At 32.0% G+C, this 19,986-nt stretch overlaps 1 protein-coding gene across 1 annotated transcript in view; it reads left to right on the top strand.

Annotated features, from left to right (window-relative positions):
• The first annotated feature begins 3,004 nt into the window (after positions 1 to 3,004).
• LOC124372936 (probable cytochrome P450 CYP44) overlaps positions 3,005 to 19,986 on the top strand; it is a 31,538-nt gene continuing 14,556 nt past the window's right edge. Inside the window, 1 exon segment of the mRNA XM_046831347.1 lies at positions 3,005 to 3,120. The gene's annotated coding sequence lies outside the window, so the exon portion shown is untranslated.

The following is a 19,986-nucleotide window of genomic DNA, read 5'->3' as shown; positions in this document are numbered from 1 at the left end:
GTGTCTTGGACTGTTAAGTTTAAGAGATCATGGGATTTAATTACTTGGATGCTCAATCACATGCTGGGAGAATGAATGAGTTTTCTTTAAACACATTTCAGTAAAACTTGAGTAAAAATATTACTTGGGTATAAAGTATACTTTAATAAATATTCATTTTCAACCATATTTTATTTTAGACATAACATCTTTAAAAATAAAAATCTTTAGTTGAGTTAGTAGTACGGCCGACTGATTTTCTGGTTATGATCTATTCATAAAATACAACATTGACAGTACCATAGCCTAAGAGCCGGAGCAAAGATATGTTACAAACGATCAATAATTTTAAGACATTAAGAGATCTCTACCAGATAAACTGGAAGATTTTTTACGGACCTGAAAAGAATTTTATGTATGTTAAAATTTGTATTCCTTTTTTCTTACCTCATGCTCTTCCATTTCCAGATGAGGAACAATATGAAAAGAGTTAAGATCATCTGGTGCATGGTTAGTTCCATTTTCTACCATCATTCTTCCAATATTATCTGTAATTTTCAATAGCACCAGATAATTGAACACTATCACCATCATCTAATATTGAATCTGGTTAGACTAGGTTCTTGTGATTTGCTGGTATCAAATGAAAATATTTGGAAAGTCGTACACAATTTCCATTTTTGAAATATCCAGGTAGCTTGTATCCTAGAACAGAACATAAAGTTGTAAATTGAAGTAGTTCAGATTAAAAGAAGTATTTTGTCATTTTTGGCATAATTTCTAAATAAGATAGTCATGAACATGAATAGTAGCTTACCAATCCTAATTATAATAATATAACCTAACAGCTTTGGCACGCTGACAAATCGAAAAATTAGCAAATAGGCGATATTTTGAAACCTTTTATTTAGTATTTAATTTAGGCCTAGTATTGAACTAAAAAATCCAATACCAAAACAAAAAGTTTGGTAAACTATGCAGCAGTTGGTACTTGTGAAAAATATATATTTTTAAACATTTTTCCATGTAAAATTACTTGCTGAACACGATTATAAATGGTCTTTTTTTGTCGGAAACGCTGTTAAAATTCACTTAAATGCTACTTAAAGTACAGATTTCAATGATTGTAATCTGCTGCCTTGGAACATTTTAACGACTTTTCCGACAAAAAAGACCGTCATATTCATGTTCAAGCAAGTAATTTTAACATGGAAATTAGTAAAAAATATTGATTTTTTCCACAAGTACCAACTGCTGCATATATACCAAAAGTTCATAAATAAAGGCTAGGCCAGTTTTTGGTACGTAATACTGCAAGTAATGTGTAGAAAAAAATCTTTCTGCCATTAACACCACTACCCTAAACTTTTGCCAGTTTTGTTAGCTATTGTTATAGGCTAGGTTATGTTCGAAATAAATTTGTATCTGTCCTTCAGATAAGTTTTATACCAAATCTAAACTTACCAAATCAGGCATGTTATTTTCCAACATTTCATTGAGATCTACACCGTTTTCTCCTTCATTCTGTGTAGGTTTTATGTGATATAGGACTATCATTGCAGACATAGCTATGCTTCTTGTTGTATATTTTGTCGACTCCCTGAAACAAAGGCAATTAATTTATTTATTTTACTGGAAAATATTAATTTCATCTTATTTTAATTGTATATTTTATTATTATTACAATATTTCATTATAAATATAAGTAATTATTAGTCAAGGCTCAAAAACCTATTATTTAACCTAAAAATTATGTGCTTACCTGATCAGTTTCCAATAACGTAGGCTCATGATCTGGTTCAGAAGAATCAGGGGGTTTTTGAAACTTTTGCCATTTCCCATAATTAACAAAGTTCTTCTCTTTATATCCATTTTGTAACACTTAGACACAATACAGACATAAAACAATCATTTATGTTACTCTATTATTATTTGTATTGCAAGCAGGTTTATCTAACTTCAAACTTGGTTCCTGTATGCAAAACAGCTGATCAAGATGAAGACTACACAACAAAGAGAATCAAGTTGGTTGGTTCTGTTATGCATATTACAAAACCAGTCTCTGAATTTTGAAAACAAAGAACCAAGCCACTTGGTTCCCTTATTCATAATATTGAATCCGACATACAGCATTTGATGTTTTTTTTTCATGATTTTTTTTTGCATTTGTAGTTTCAAAGCCAGTTAAAGTAAAAAAATCAGGGTATAAATTCTGTTCAAGCTCTTCAAGATGGCGGTGATATCCTCAATTTCCCCAAAAATTGTTGGTTGGTTCCATTATGCATATATAGGTCCAATTTGGGCATTGTAGTACCACATGATTAATTGTCTCTTCCTCACCCAAAGTACAATTCAAACATAATGGGGTAAAAATATTTTTTAAATGCAAACCTCTTACTGTTTACTCTGGTTTACCCCAGTCTCAGGCGATAAATTATGATGACTTCCCTTCCTGGACAGTGAACTATTTTTAAACCAAGGAAAATAACTTACCATTTTTACAATATGTTTTTTACCAGTGAGCTTCTTGAGTCGATTCAAAGATTACCTGATAGTCTTCAATCCCCTTTCTTAAAGTCCTCCTAAGGGACATTAATTTCTAGAACTTTCACGCCTGCCGTTATTGTTATCTCTGGCTAATTTGTCCACTCTTTCATTAGATTCTAGTGAAATATGCCCTGGAATCCGTACGAACAATATATTTTTTTATCTAATACTTTTCAACTCATACACTATGCTTATAATTAATTGGTTATTATTCTTACCTTTGCTATAATTGGAGATTGCTATAAACCGCCACTTGAGAGTCCGTACATATCACTGCATTATCATATTGAGTATTATTGATAAATTGCAACTGCTTTATATATATAGCTATTAATTCGGCACTATAGCTAGACATATATTTGCTAAGAGAATATAAGGCAGTGGTATTGGTCTGGAATCAGAAAGGCAGCGCGCCACACCCAGCGTCAGTTTTGGACCCCCACAGTGTAAACATAAACATAACCTAAATAAAATCGCGACATTTTTTTCTAACCAAAATTGTTTAAGAGTTTGTTTATTCGTATTCTTTTTTTGTTACTTATAAATGTGTTAATCTTGTATCGCCTTCTATAATCTTTTCTTCAATAAATAAGGGTAATTTAAAAATCCCAGCCGTTTTTAAATCCTTTCCATTTCCATGTTAGGCACCGTTTCAGTTATATTATTGAAAGATGTTATGAATAGTGGTAACACTCTTTTGCCAGTAAACACTATTTTGACTTAACATATTTAAGTAAAACCTGTTTCTAAATGCTGGGTGATTATTTTCTAAAAGTATCTTGTATACTAAGTTATCTGTAAGAATATTTCTGGTGTCTAGTGGCATTACAGCAGCTTCAGCTTGTAGTGCTATAACTGGTGTGGTGCAAAAGGAGCTAAGGGCAAGTCTGAGTGCCTGATTTTGAATTAAATCTAGTTTACCCCCAAATCCCTCCCTGATATATGACCAAACAATGCACAACAATAATCTAATATTGATCTTATTAGGCTTGTATATACTTGTGTGGCAAAATTAGGGTTACAGCCCTTTGTTCCACAACTAATACATTTAATAATATTTAGATCTTTAGAAAATCTATTTAATTAGTCCATAATATGTTGTTTAAAGGTTAATTTATGATCCAAAATGATCCTAAAATCCTAATGTCTCTAATTGGAATAAGGTGACCATTAATTGTGAGTTTTGTCAATGCTGACTTGTCCTTTTCCTTGAAAATCATACAGTGTTGCATACAATATTGCCAATGGCATAGTGTAGCGGGTACGGCAGTTATCGCAAGATAACCAGATCAAGAAATGTCGAGCGTGGCTGTCTGCTTGGATGAGTGGACCGCTGAGCGATCCTGTCCTTGCCAGCAGCCCGCCTGCCCGGCCATTTGTGGTGGTTCGGAAGTCGCCTGTAAGCCGTTGGTCCCCAGGTTAAGTGTTAGAGAGAGGGCTTCATAGCCCTAACTTCACCTGGTAAAATAAGACATTCTTTACTTTTTTTCACTTTTTTTTTAGTGTTGCATTTTGGATTCATTCAAACATCATTGTAAATTATAAAATACACTAATTAGTTTGTTTAGGACACACTTCATTTTTTACTTACCAATTCTCCTTTTTTGTGTGAGAAATATACGACTATGTCATCAGCATGCTACAAAGACTTCATTTCACTGGCTAGACTTACATTAATTTGAGAAATGTATATAGTGAAATAACAATGGTGATAACACCAAGTTCTTCAATTACATTCTTTTCTTTCTTCAAGAAAACGCTTTTCTCTCACACTACTAGCACCATCAACAACGGTGTTACCACTGACCAACACCAAAAACAAAAATCCTCATTTACCTACTAAATAATAAATAAAACTATAAAAGTAACACTCATGACACACTCTTGAGACAGTTAAATATGTTGCCATATTTAATATATTAACTTGATTAATTTTTTTCTAATAAAAATTTTCAACTAGACCAATATACCCTTTAAGTTAATAACCCACAATTTAATTTTTCTCCCTGTTTAACGTAAAAACTTTAATCTTTACTTAACTTTAAACTTTAATTTAATGTAACTGAAATCCTTATATGTGCATCAAGGACATTATGAGTTAGGGGCTCCAGCTTGCAAAATAAATTTTCTAAGGAGAAGTAAAATTAACAGAAAGGGAAATATTTCTGTCTTTGTGCTAGGAATTAAATGGTTATTCTTCTCCTGTATATAATTTTAACTTAAATTAAAAAATGAAAATATGCCAAATTTGTAAGTCACTGGGACATAAAAGGAGCCGCTAAAATAAAAATGACCAAAACACTGTTTTCACAACGGAATTATGTATGGCCCAATTTGCATTCTGAAAATAATTTATATACACTATTCTTGACAACTTGTCTGTTTTCAAAGGTTATTTTAAACAAAACTAGTGTCTAATAGAAATCCATTAACTTATTTTTTAATCTTTATACTTCTAAAATAGGGTACTCACATGTTTGTCTCTTGTAGGATTTCTCCTTCTGTGACATCTCTTTTCTACAAATGCTACCCCTGATGTATGAATTCTAATTGTTGGTACAAACACATTAAATTGGGTTACGTGTATTGACGTTACTATATTATTGGCGGCAACATAAGATTTGTAAGTTATTACTAAGTTCTTACCTGCTCTATTGATGAAATCAACATCGGTATGATGGGACTTAATTATTTTACCAACTCGAAAAGGATTGATATTTTGTTTATTTTTATCTTGAACTATCCACTCATTGTATAGTCTAACAATATATTGTTTTTTGTGTTGTGAAGATTCTGGTACTGAACTGTCCACTTTACTTTGGTGCACTAAATCAGTGGGGTCATAAATATTTTTTCTGCCTCATCTCATTTTCTTTTATTTTGTATTTCAGTAATATCCATATTAGCTTCAGAATAAGTATGGTCAATAATAAGAACTTACCGCTTATTTTTATCTCATCGCCCTCCATATTTTCAAGATTCATGTTATCTGGTTGGCTAGACCTGCAGACATGTCAGGCCCAGCCGTAACAAGTTTGTGAAAAAGTTTAACTCTACTTTTGATAATTCTTAAAAGGATTATCTTAAAAATGTAATAGTAGAGACTAATCGGTCTTAGTGGTACAAAACAAAAAAGTGTTAGATATTTACATACTAACTACTGTATTTACCGCACAGTGACAAACAAAGGGTTAAACACTGCTCACCACAAGGCTGCAAGGAAGCTCCTTAACAAAATTTTACAACAACTTATCAGAACGACTTTTGATTCAAACACGAATGATTCTTCTGAAGCTATGCTGCCTGTCTGTTAGAATATTGTTATCTTGTAGGTAATAGAGAACGTGTTCAAGTACTATTTTTTCAATTACTTTGGATGTTGTAGCAATGAGTGAAATAGGCCTATAGTTTGTAATTAGTTTGAAGCCTGGTTGCTCTTTGATTCTCCTCCCACTATTTATAATTCCCAAAATCGCTTTGCTTTTATTTTATGAAATTGTTATATGGTCAGCACTTGTTTGACGTCTTAGAGTCTTTAATTTAAAATCATATGTTTTCTTTAGTGAAGTAATTTGATTTTTATCTTCCTTCGTTCCACTTAAACGATAATTGAAAATCCCAGTATGATCTGAAATTCCAATTTTTTTCAGCACTTGCACATTTATATTACACATCTCTATATTGCTACAGATGACATCTATCGAGAAGGATGAGTCTCTGGATATCCTGGTCGGTGGGAGATCAATTCTTGTAAAAGCCGTGATCGCATAGAATTTTGTCAAAAAGTTGTTTCTCTATAGAGAACCAGATTGTCAATATTCCACATCTCCAATCATAATGGTGTTATTTTTCATTGTTGGTAGTGTGTTGAACACTTCCCTTAATATGTCAAGCCTTTGATGAACAATCTCTAAATGTTTATCAGGAGGGCGATAAACTCCAAGGATATTTAAAGGGGATACAGCAAATTGTGAGTTACAAAATAATCATACAGATGCTTCAATATGCAAGATTCAATTAACCTTACTTAGTATGGGGACAATTGCAATTGGACGATAGTTCTCAGGGTTATTTCTGTCACCTTTTTGAAAATAAGTGTCTCTTGGCAACCTTTAAACATTGAGGAAAACTACCCTCAAGAAACATACATTTACAAGATAAGTAAGTGGAGCTAATTATTGCATCTATTATGCTTTTGGATTACATAATTAGAATTAAACCAAATACATCCTCACTTCGGGAGTTGATCATTTTTGTTAACTACGTCCTTAACCTTTTTTTTTTTTTAAATTGATTTTCCACCTGAAATCATTTTTAGATATTTCAAGACAGAAAATTCCCTCAAAAGAATCCAAATAATTAATATTATTTTACATGTCATTTACTGTGTTTATCTGTTTTATTTATAAATTATAGTTGTTCAATACATCTGCAAAGAGATAATTTTTTATTGTGTGCATATTATGTCCTGATTATTTTTCAACAATTTCCCAAGCCTTTCTGCATTTATTTTTTTTGCATTTTTAATCAATTCATCATTGGGGACTTATTTTAGCTTCACTGATAGCTTTGTAGTATAAATCTTTTAAAATTGCATGTATTTTTTTTTGTCTGAAGTTAATGCAATAAAGAAAAGTGTGCATCGACTGGAGTTTGAGGAGTAAACCAACTCCTCGAAAAGTGATCACCTGGTTTAAAAAACCTTAATTTAACACTCAAAGCAATCGCAACATCATAATGACGAGAAAGAAAACTAAAAGGGTCATACAATCACTTCCATGGGGACGAATCCATAAAATCCAAATCTCTAACTGGAATTTCATCTACAACCACAGTTTGTCACACATCTCCGCCAATCTCTGTGAAACTTTGAGATCCCAGTGAAAGCATTAAAGAGTTTTTCAACAAAAACACATACAACACTACAAAATAATAAACAAAAATACTATTAGGGACAACTAATTGATAATACTGGACAACCACTAACAGGAAGAAAACAGCCAAACTCCGACAAAAAAAACTGGCACACTACAGCAGACATTCAACCACCAACAGGGGAGAAGCAGCCAAACTCTGACGAAAAAACTGAATCATACAGCAGACATTCAACCACCAACAGGGAGAAGCAGCCAAAATCTGACGACGAAAAAACTGAACCCTACAGTAGACATTCAACCACCAACAGGGAGAAGCAACCAAAATCTGACCAAAAAACTGAACCCTACAGTAGACATTCAACCACCAACAGAGAGAAACAGCCAAACTCTGACCAAAAAACTGCACACTACAGCAGACATTCAACCACCAACAGGGAGAAAACAGCCAAACTCCAACTAAAAAGCCGAATACACACGCACATGAATGCTGCTCTAAATACCACCCAACTAAACTATTTTTTTGAAACAATTGAAAAATAAGAAAACCTATAACAGCATCACAAGTGTACACCAAAAATTACAACCAGATCTCTCTAAAAAAAATCAAGATAACTGCCAAAAAGACATATAACAATACTGCACCAAAATATGGACAGGCTAAGAAAACAAAATAGAAAGGTTACACCACTTCTTAACCTCCCCACAAAACACGGACATCCTAATCTTGACGGAACATTGGCTTAAAAACAACCCGAAATTTTAAATTACTAATATCCTAGAATATTTGTTAACTTCAGAATACAGTAGAACAAATTACCTAAAAGGGAGTTATCTATAAAAATAATAACTTTGGATACACTGTCGAACCAGCAGACATTACCAAACTTCAGTGTGGAATTCCACTGTGGAATAAGCATCAGTACAAATCAAGCAAGGTTGCCAAAACCTTTCATATTGTTGGTATCTATAGAGTTCAAGGACATCTGAACTTGTCACTGGATAGAATTTTCACAATCACTTGATAATATAACCACATGGAATAGCCCTGTTATTCTTATAGGAGACAAATATAGACGTACTGTCACCAAGTCAAACTAAATGAAACCCTATTGAGCTATAATATGACTCGTATCGTTTTACCCATGACAAGAATAATTCCAACAACAACCAGCTCAATTGACTGTGTTTGCAACCGATCTCCAACCAGTTGACATAATAGTAGACATCCTTCACACTGGTTTATCTGACCACACAGCACAACTTTGTAAAATACAACACTCTGCTCCAGCTCCCCAGATTCCAGTATCCTTACCATATATATTTTAACTGTAGGAACATCACACATCTCAAAACTGTCCTCAAGCAAGCAAGAATCCTGGGAAATTGTGCTCGCTCAGGATAGTGCCGAAGATGCATACAAATTATTTAGCCAAACAGTTGCACTGGCAATTTGTAAACGGATACGTTACGTTATAATAAATAGTAAAAAGATAGGTTTTGTGAAAAATATATTAGCTTTAGACTCTTTGTCTTTACAGGGTCGGTTTTACAATGGGGGGGTGCGGCGTCGTAGGGCAGCTATGTGTGGGTAAAATGAAAATAAAATTTTGATAGAAACAAAATTTTAGATTTATTGAATAAAAACTAATACTAATGAAACATGATTTTGATGAAATGAAATTATGGCTATGCTTAAAATAACATCCTACAACACACAAATCCAATTAGCTTGAAATAATTAATTAGAAAATACCCCTACTCTTCCCTAGCAGTTTAAAATTTAGAGTCTGATTAGTTTAAAAATGTTGATCAAAAAAGGTTTAAATACTCTTAAACATATTCACCAAATCCCATGATGGCGACAACGGCGGTCCCTCACAGATAATTGAAAAATTTAAATTTGGATCACATTGAAAAAAGACTGATTAATAATTGAAAAATTTTGAAAAACTATTTCACAACGTTACTACATCCATCAAGAGGTCGAGGAAGAAGACTCTCTCTCTTTCCCAAACCTCCGAGTTCAGTAGCGCAGAGAGGGAAAAGTGATACCCTTCAAAACGGAAATTTTCCGTTTTTTTCTGGTCGAAAAATGATCCGCTTTTACTTTCTGGCTAACAACCCACTCGAATTCGGGTGCGCAGAGAACGAGTTTTGCGTTCCCGTGGGGTCGCTACCCTCCAATGATGAGAGTAATCGTTACGTTTAGCCAATCGTGGCACGGCGTTTTGGCCGTGTTTACCTTTTGTTCTTTGATGTTGATGAGAGAACTATCGAGTTTTATTAAATATGACCGCTTTACTATTCGAGATTTATGTTTGAGGTTACAAAACTGTCAGTGACGGACTATGTCACCATGCCACAACTAACTAACCTTCATAATAAATTGAAATTTGATTATTCTCAAATATGAGAATGATAACATTAACTAAGCAATTAAATTGTCGGTTTGGATTCCTATTCCATTTAGATTTATTATTAATAGAAAAATATTATTTATTATTGTATTATATTATTCTCGAATTTATTATTAAATTGTAAAAGTTGATTTAGGTTACAGGCTAGGCCTATACCCGTTACAGATACCCCCCAAATTTTGTGGTAAAATTGAAAATTTTCATTACAAAATTTTACTCATTAACCCTAGAGAACTGGCGGTCATTTCATCCTGTAGTGTCGGGCTGTTTTGGAGCTTCGCGCAAGGTTTTTTTTAAAAAAAAAATTATTAAAAAAATATAAAATAAAAGCAATATAATATAAGAGTATATATTTTTGTGTTCAGAATTAAACGTAGAATTGCACTATATTATAAAATTAACCATCAAAAATTTTCTAATAAACACTTTTTTTAATCAAATATAAAATTTACGAAAAATATTTCTTAAATTTGGGGGGGACCATACCTAGCAAATGAAGTTATAGTGAGAAATATTTATAAGTGAGATAGCCATTCTGTGTCAAATTTTATCTAGTTTCAGAAAAACATAAACATTATACACATTTATGAAAGCATCATAAAGCTATAGAACAAAAAGCAGCGATGCGTATAAATTCTGAAAATCGGTGGTACACCGTAAGACTTTGGTAAAACAAGTTTTGCTAATACATTTATCTATGAATACATGTTATTTTGCATATTTTATTACTTAGAATAAAATAGAAATATATAGTTAGTAATGAAATAATTACCATAAATTATTTTTTTTAAAGTAAAAAAGTTAAATTTTTGCCATTAATTCAAAAATTTTGCGAAAAATTTTCATTCATCAGCAAAAATATAAAATAGTTTTCTAAAGCTTGTAACTATATCTAAATTTTATAAATTTATGGTTTATATAAGTAATAGGAAATATTTATGTAGTTAGAAAACTATAAATATAACTAAAGATATTGAAAAAAATATAGAATAACCCAAACAGTTATTATATATAACCAAAGAAATTACAGGGCAATATATATATTATTGTGAAAAACTATCTATTTACCAAAAATAAATAGTTACTTCAGGAGCTAAAAGAGTGCTATAAAATAACGTTTAGTAAGTGAAAACAATAACAACCTATGTGAAATGAATTTTAGCCAAGTCATTTTGCCATAGCCTACACAAAGCCGGTAATTTCTCAAACATATTTCAGTAAATAGAAATTGATTTATTCTAAAATATATATGTTTATCACATACTACGACATGTCAAACAAACACATCTACACATTAAATACGACACTAAAATACACGCGTAAAACTATTAAAAACGTACAAATATCCCCAGCTCGGCATGAAAAAAAAAAAAAAAAAGCGAAAGTGATACAGAACGGCAGCGGCAAGGCAATATGGGCGGGTCACAAACAAACGCAAACGGCGTCGCGTTTTTTCTTTTACGTTCAAAATAACAAGCTTGCTACGTCATAACCATAATACAAAGAGGAATAAAACTCATCTGTTCCTTAGCATTTTTTCTTCCCGAATCCAATGGTGCATGAATTATATCGATAACGTTACCGGAGTATATTATAAAAAGTAATTATAACCAGGGAATGATTGATCGACAAAAAATTTTGACGGTTAACACCACAAAAGCGGCATTAACCGACATAATTATGTCGTTTAACAGTTCTAGGGTTAAAACTTTTACAGTGAATGATTTAAAATAACAAAAGATATACATATTTAAATCAATCCGAACAACAAAACAAATAAATTGAAGAACAAAGAACAAACAACTGTCAATTAAATCTAATATTACAAATTTTTCTTCATGCTTCTTGACGAACAAAATTTTTTACTTAAAGTTAAAATTTTTGGTGAAGTTCAAGTTTTGCTATTGTCTACAGGCTAAGTTATCACAGTTTACTTTCTTAATTCATAAGACTTACAGTCATGGTGAGTTATCACAGCTTCTATATCTTATTGGCCCAGCGCTTTATCTGTCTGACTTCATTTAACATCACCTTTGGAAGTTGAATTTGATTAAAAGTTCCTTTTTTTCCATATTTACTTCATTTAACATCACCTTTGGAAGTTGAATTTGATTTAAAAGTTCTTGCCTTTCCACATTTTACTTCATTTAAACATCACCTTTGGAAGTTGAATTTGATTAAAAGTTTTCTTGCCTTTTCCACATTTCTATTTCCTTCTGGGAGAACAGTTTTTATTTCATCACTTGTTACCAAAGTGAAATTGTATTATTGCAGTGAATTGATCCAAACGTTTTTTTGACTTTTCTCACATCCAATGCTTTTAAAATGTTCCATTTTAAACACTATTCTCATCTTCACTGACAGAAACTTCTTCTTCAAACTTATGTGTCCTTAGACTTATTTTCAGACATAAAGAAAAAGCACACCATGACTTCAAAGTGTCCATACTTGTGGTAGATTCATAAAAAAAACACACCATTGACTTTAAAAGTGTCCAAGTCCAGTTGCTTTGGTGATTTTAATTTTGTTGTGATTTGCCTGTGATATTCGCGCACCTCAACTTTCACATCTTACACTAAACATTTCCTAATATTTAAAAAATTAAAGTTTTTCACACAAATAGTACTTACATTATTTATTAAACATTCTTACAAACTAAGTCAAAAAACAATCAACATAACATAAATATGAACCATTATTTTTTCAAAATAAATTATTATTACTATTGTTACTAGATAAAAATTCATTCTCAGAATTTTTCATCTTACAAATTCATTCATAATTAACTAACAAATCTCTCCACACAGTTTATAAAATTTTGTTTCTCCTTTTTTTTTTAGAAATTATACACAATAAATGGTAAAAAATTTATTTTTAAATTATTTATCCTTTGTAATAATCTTGGCGTAATTTAAATATTTTTGTTTTGTTTATTTTAATCGAGGTTATAATAATTATAACCTGTCTATTTTGTAGTTTATTTTTATTCACCCTCCTTGTTTACCTATTTGTTGTACTATTTTAACTTCAAACGCACTATCTAATAGTTATCACCTTTTTATTAATTAATTACCAATTTTTTAACTAATGAAATTCCTTTTGCAACCCCCCAAGTCATAATAATACAATTTTTGTCCCTTTGTTTTGAGTTTTATTTTTTTTTTTTTTATATATTAGCTGAATTTCCCTTTTCTTCTCACTCATTTATTTGTATTCATTTAATTACAATATTCTCCTAACTTCCTCATACCATAAAATACCCATTTCGCACAGTAAAATCCCTTTTAAGTGTCATTGCACTTCATTATTATAAAGTTGATTAAATGATTATTAAAACCAAATATTTACTAGCCCTAATATATTTCCTTTTTATTCATCCCCCCTCTGAATTAATTAAATTTTAGTACTGACTTTTGAATTTATTTTATTGGCTCAATTCTATTTCATATATTATCCTGTAAACTCCTACTTTCCATTCCACTTTTAAATTGTTCCCAACCTCTCAATTTCCACTCCTATTCTCTTACTATTATTTTATCCACTCCATTCACAATATATCCTTCACCTTTAGCCTTTGTTCAGTGTATTTTACACTACCCCTCTATCTATCATTATCATATTAACTATTAAACAGGCCTACTTGGACCCTACCTCTAACATTTTACTTTAAGAATAATTACTTTTATACCAGTATACCCCCCCAGTTTGCTTTATTATTATTATCATCTCAGTATCCCCCATGTTACTTCATTATTATTATTATATTTTTATCCGTACAACAAAATAAAACTAACTCATCAGAAAAACAATACATTATTTCAATAATAAATATTTTAATTAGTCTTTTTGTGCTTTTACTTTTCTCGTCTTCTTCTTTCTTTTCTTTAGAATTTTACTGTAGTTTCAATTTAAATAAACTGTGTTTCCTTACTTGAATGTCATTCTCCTATTCAATCCAATCATATTTAAATAATTTGTTATGAATCTTACACTTTTAAACTATTTACAAACCCAGAAACAATACATAAACTGTGTGTGATTATGTAACTTGTACTGTAAGTTGACTTCAATCGTCTTAGATGAGTATGTTTTTTTGTGTTTGACCACCCACCCAGAAACAATAAACTGTGTGTGTGATCGTGTACCTTGTACTGTTGTCTTGAAATCATATTTCAAGTATGTTTTTTTGTGTTAAACCACCCAGAAACCTAACTGTGTGTGATATGTGGTTTTTTGACATTTATTTGTCCCATGGCCGTCAAATCGTACAAAATCCAGCCATGCCATTTTATTCTGTTTTGTAAAGACTTTTTTAATTCTTTCGAAGGGAAAAAGCTACAAAGGAATAATAAAAATCACGAAACCCATATTGTTTTAACCCTCCATCTTTGTTTGAACTAAACCAAATTTCGATAAAAACTTTTTTAATTGTGTTACATTAAATGTTTCCTATCACACACCACCATCTTCGTTGACCACAAACATATGCGTTTTCCCAATTTTATTTGTGACACCCTATACGGGCCCCCTCATAAAGCAGAAAGAACTTCTTAATTTTCTTGTCAAGTTTGTCAGACAGATAATGTGTTTTTACTAGAACTTCATCTCCTATACTAAAATCTAATTGGTTTGACCTTATTATCAAATTTTCTTTTTCCTTTTTTCCCCTTTTGAAACTAGTCTAATCTTTGACTAATCTTATTTTACCTGGATAGTCAGCTAACATTCTTTTTCTCTTTGGGAAATTGAACCATATCCTGTAAAAAATTCCTATCTTTCCTACCAAACATTAGTTCAAACGGGATTTTCTTCCGTGGTCTCATGCACAGAATGATTTAAACACTTTTCAATGAAATTTAGTACTAATGGCCATTTAGTATGTTTCTCATGGCAGTATATCCTGGCATATTTTAGTAATTTCCTTATTAGCCCTTTCAACTGGATTTGAGGCTGGATGCCAAACAGAACTATGAATAGTTTTAATGTTTAAGTCTCTAAGGGTATTATACCATAAATTACTAGTGAACTGCGAGCCACAAAACACTACCTATCTCACCTACCTCAGGTATGTATTCATTGATCAATTTATTTAGTAATACTCGGCTAGTAGCTCTTTTGACCGGATACAACTTCACAAATTTAGAAAACAAATCCAACACAACAAATATGTATTTTACACCTCCTCTTCCTACAGGGCAATTCTCCTATCAAGTCAACTGAGATTATATCTTTCAATTTTTTTAGGAATTATTGGTTGTAAAAAATCCTACTGATTTAACAGTGGTGTGTTTGGCACATTGACACAATTGACAACATTTTAACTGATTCTTTACTGAAAGTTCCATCCTAGGAAAAACACAATACTCCCTTAGTATTAAATAAATTTTATGTCCCCCCAAAATGACCATATTTCAAATGTGTAAATTGAATTAATTCTGATTGAATTGCTTTTGGTATACAGACTTTAAAACTATCACCATCATTTAAATCTTTCTTAAAAAGTATTCCATTATGAATAACAAATTGATCTTTTATTTGTTGATCATTACCATCCAATTTAGTAAAAAATAGGCCCAAATTTATCATCACTCCTTTGTTTTTCTCCTATATTTCTGAACATTGGTTTAATCTTCCTATCGCTAACTTCAATTTCAATTTTATTTTGTAAAACCATTACCGAATTCCTTTCAACTGGATTTTTATATTAATTTTCGTCCGTTACTCTTGAAAGAATGTCAGCGGGAATATTTTGCCTTCCGCTGATGTACTCAATAGTGAGATTGTATTCTTGTAATGCCAAACTCCACCTCAAAATTCTACCATGAGATAGTCTACAGGTTGTAAGGAAAGATAATGCCTTGTGGTCTGAACGAACAATTACTTGAAAATGTCCAATAATATAAGATCGGAATTTTTTACAAGCAAAGACCACAGCCAATAATTCTTTTTCTGTTATGCTATAATTTTTCTCTGTTGCTAAAAGAGTCCTACTTGCAAAACTTATCACTTCATGTTCCCCCTGATCATTTACTTGATAAAGAATGGCTGACACGCTGATGTCTGATGCATCTGTACTTAAATAGAATGCCCTACTCCAATTTGGATGATGTAACATAACTGAGTCTAAAAATGTTTCTTTTATTTTCTCAAACAGATTTTGTTTTGTCTTATCCCAAAACCATTTACTTTTAGAACTCAAAATGTCACCAAACCGACCTGTCAAATCTGAATGGTTCTTCTGAAATTTTCTGTAATAATTACATAAACCTAAAAACGATTGCAGTTCTTTTAAGTTCTTTGGGGTTGGAAAATCTTTTATCTTTTCAACTTTATCCTCATCCATCTTTATCCCATCTTTACTAAGAACAAAACCTAAAAACTTTACTTCCTGTTTCAAAAAAATTTGATTTTTTAAGTTTAACAGTCACTCCACACTCATGTAGTCTTTTCAGTACTTTATCGATATGATCTAAATGTTCCCAAAAAAGTTCTGGACGTAATTAGAATGTCATCAACGTAACAAAGTTACGAAATTGCTAAACTCATGGCCCAAAATTTTATTCATCGCTTTAGTAAAATGAGCCGTGCTTACATTCAAAACCAAATGGTAATCGCTTAAATTGCAAATTCTTTCCGTTGAATGTGAAAGCTACAAATTTTCTAGATTCTTTATCGAGTTTGATCTGGAAAAACCCTTGCGTTAAATCTAATGTTGTAAAATATTTAACTCCCATAAATTTTTGAAATATATCATCAGTTGTTTCTGTACTTTGTCTATCCGGAACAAGATACGAATTTAATTTCCTACTGTCTAAGCACAATCTTATACTCAAATCTTTCTTTACTACACAGGACTAAGGGATTAGAAAAAGGGACTATTTGACTCTTCTATAATATCTTGTTGTTTCAGTCTTTCTAATTCTTCCTCTACAGATTTTCTTTTACTGAACGGAACCGGATAAGACTTGCCAATATATGGGACTTCACTTTTAACATTCAGCTTTGCTGTGTATCCTTTGACACACCCCTGGTTGATCCGAAAAAACTTCTTTATTTTCAAAAAGTACTACTCTTAATAATTCTAGTTCCTCATCCTTAATACTCAAATTATCTGCCTCTAATTCACTTATTCTGTCTACTAACCTTTGTTCAATTGCTTCTGATTCAGATTCATGTTTGATCTTAGTAATTTTTTGTTCTAGGCCTACTTGATTTGATCTGTGTTCAAAAAATGGATTTAAATTCGCTAAAGTATTGTCTATTTCATTTTCATCTTTATACAAGTTAATTCTGTTAATATGTATTATTCTTAAACCCCCCCACAAATTCTTCACCATTTCTATACACTAATTTAGTCTCTAGATATTTCCCGTCATGTCTATAGCATAAAGTATTGGTATCAAAGTTTAGTACAGCCTTATGATTGCTGAAAAAGTCACAACCAAGTATCAACTCAATTTTTAGTCCTTGAACAATTAAAAATGTTATTGGGACAACTTGTTCACCAATATTTACCTCTAGTCTTATTTGAACATTTATTCTTTTGGACCTGACTCCTGTAACACCTACAATTGACAGATTACTAACAGGTAGCTCTGGAATATTGTACCCCACTTGATTTTTTTATTTTCTTATAGAATTCATCTGACATTATACATGCTTGACTACCTGAATCTACTAAACACTTGTATTTTACCCCTCCAATACCAATATCAATTTCTGGTAAAAGACTGAACCCTATCACGCATTACTCCATCATTGTAGTTGCTTTCATCTAAAAAATCATCCGCCATATTTTGATCCATAATGATTTGATTCTGGTTACTTTGCACAACCCCTTTCAACTCTTCATTAGTTTGATTGAAAAACTCATCAATGCTTTCTTTTAAAAGTTTCAACCCATCAATATTCAGATGAACCAAATCAGCAAATGTTTTTTCCCCAAAGTTGATGTTTTGTTCAAAATATTTTAAATTACACCCTAACTCATTGTGATCAACAAAGTGTGGTGTGACATGATTAATCTTGATTGTATCCCCATTGTCTAATGCCCGTATGAACCTGTTAAAATCTTTAACCTTTCCTCTGATACCAAGGTCTTTGGCAACTTTCGGAATTGGAGGTAGAGTCAAAATGATTAATTTCTTATTACTATTTATTAGGTATTCAACTAAATCTTTCATGTCAGTTTTCATTTGCTCAAGTGAATTATTTTTTAGAATGTCATTTGTACCAATAAAAATCATTAGGTTTTCAGATAAACTTGATGAATGTATTTTTACCTGCTCATATAATTGTTTAATCGTTTGACCCCCACACAAAGTCCTATTGATGTTTTACCACCAGGGGTTTTAACTGTATCCATTTGCAAAAATTTTGTTTGATAGTCTACAAAACTGACTATCGCCTATCAATTCAAAGTTGTTTATTTTTGGTCTTTCGTCAAAATTTAAGTTCCGAGTTATTTCCCCTGGAATTGTTGGTTGTCAATCTTGACCATTTTCAATTTCCCTAGGCCCATCAAAGTTTTCTGAATTGTTCCTATAGTTGTGTCCCCCCCGGTAATTTGGTCCACCCCTGTAATTTCCCCTACCTCGAAATGTTCTGAAACCCTCGGGTCTGTTGTATCCCCTATTATTTTCCCCCGATTCCTTTCAAAATGATTCCCATTAGTGTGATTGGCCCTACCATTGTTGGTATGAGAAAATTGTGTGGTATTTACTGCCCTGTTCTCATGATTTGGCCTATACTGTTGCCCTTGGATACTGTCATGAAAGTTTTTGTGTTGGCCTTCCTGTGTATGTTTTTTGTCCATTTCCATTTTCATGATTAGTGTTGTATGTATCCCTGAAACTTTCTTTTTTGAAAGGCTTTACATAACTGAGCTGATTTAATACTACTTCTAGTTCTTCCCTACCAGCAAGGGATTGTAGAATTGCCAGACTGGCACTTATGTGTGGCGGCAAATGTCGACAAATAAAGCCAACAAACGTAAGGTTATCCATCTGGTTGTCCAATTTCTTTGCTATGTCAAAATACCCAAGCACATAGTTTGTCAAATCGGTTTTACCTTCACAAAAAATTCCCATTACCCATCAATTTGTTTTCAAAATCTTTTTGTTTAGTAATGCCCCAGAATCTCTTTTTGAAATCATTTTTAAATTGTTCAAAACTCTCCCATTTGTCAATGTTTCTCCGAGCCCACTCAGATGCTTCCCCCTTCAAGTATTTTACAATATACAAAAGTTTTGTTTCCCAGTGTTCTTGATTACTATTAGTAAATTTTTCAGCCAATTTCAAAAAATTCACAGGGTGAGTCCTATCATTACCCTCATCAAACTCGGTCAAAATAGAGTTCCGCCATAATATTACAAGCCGGTTGTTGATTAAGACCGCTACCCTCCATTTTTTTAACACGCTTTTCACAGTGGTCTGAACTTTGTTCGACTCAAACTAGTAGGTCTGATTCCTCTTTTAAATTTGATTTAGATTCTTCCTCGTTTAAGCTTACCTTAGTACTTTCACTCATCCCTACATAATCTTTTATTCTCAGTATCTCCGTTGCATGTGTATCGATTTTATTTACTATCTCATCAACCCGAGATCTAATCTGTGAAACCTCTTGATCGAATTTTTGATTGACTTTAGCAATTTTAGTTTTCAACTTCTTCCCCCACAACTTTAATCTCTCCCTTCAATTCACTTTGAACGTTCCCTCAATTTTTGTGTTAATTTTTGTTCAATTTGTGTCATGCCCGTTTGAACGTCATCCATTTTTGCTATAAATATCGGTTTTTTAGGTCATCCATCTTGTTATAAATATCGGTTTTTACCTCATCCATCTTGTTATTTAATCCATCAAATTTGTCATTAAGTTGTGTCATCAAAAACAACAATTGCTGATATGCATCAGTTCTATCTAGGTCTACCACCGTTTCAAACATTATTCGCATTAGCCAAAGAGCTGTCTGAATCTAGGCCTATTAGCTAGCTCCGCGAGTGTCATCTCACTACTACTGTCCGAATTGTCAATATTCTCTAAGTTCTGATCCATCATTTTTAAATTTTGATTTAGTCTATTTCAAATTAGAAAACCCCTACACAATTATTAAGCTAAACCACTTTTAGCTGCCCCACGTTGCTGGGTGCCATTTGTAACGGATACG

This window comes from Homalodisca vitripennis, unplaced genomic scaffold (genome assembly GCF_021130785.1).
Source record: "Homalodisca vitripennis isolate AUS2020 unplaced genomic scaffold, UT_GWSS_2.1 ScUCBcl_4429;HRSCAF=10583, whole genome shotgun sequence".
Classification (NCBI taxonomy): Eukaryota; Metazoa; Arthropoda; class Insecta; order Hemiptera; family Cicadellidae; genus Homalodisca; species Homalodisca vitripennis.
This window is presented reverse-complemented; position numbering and strand designations above follow the sequence as displayed.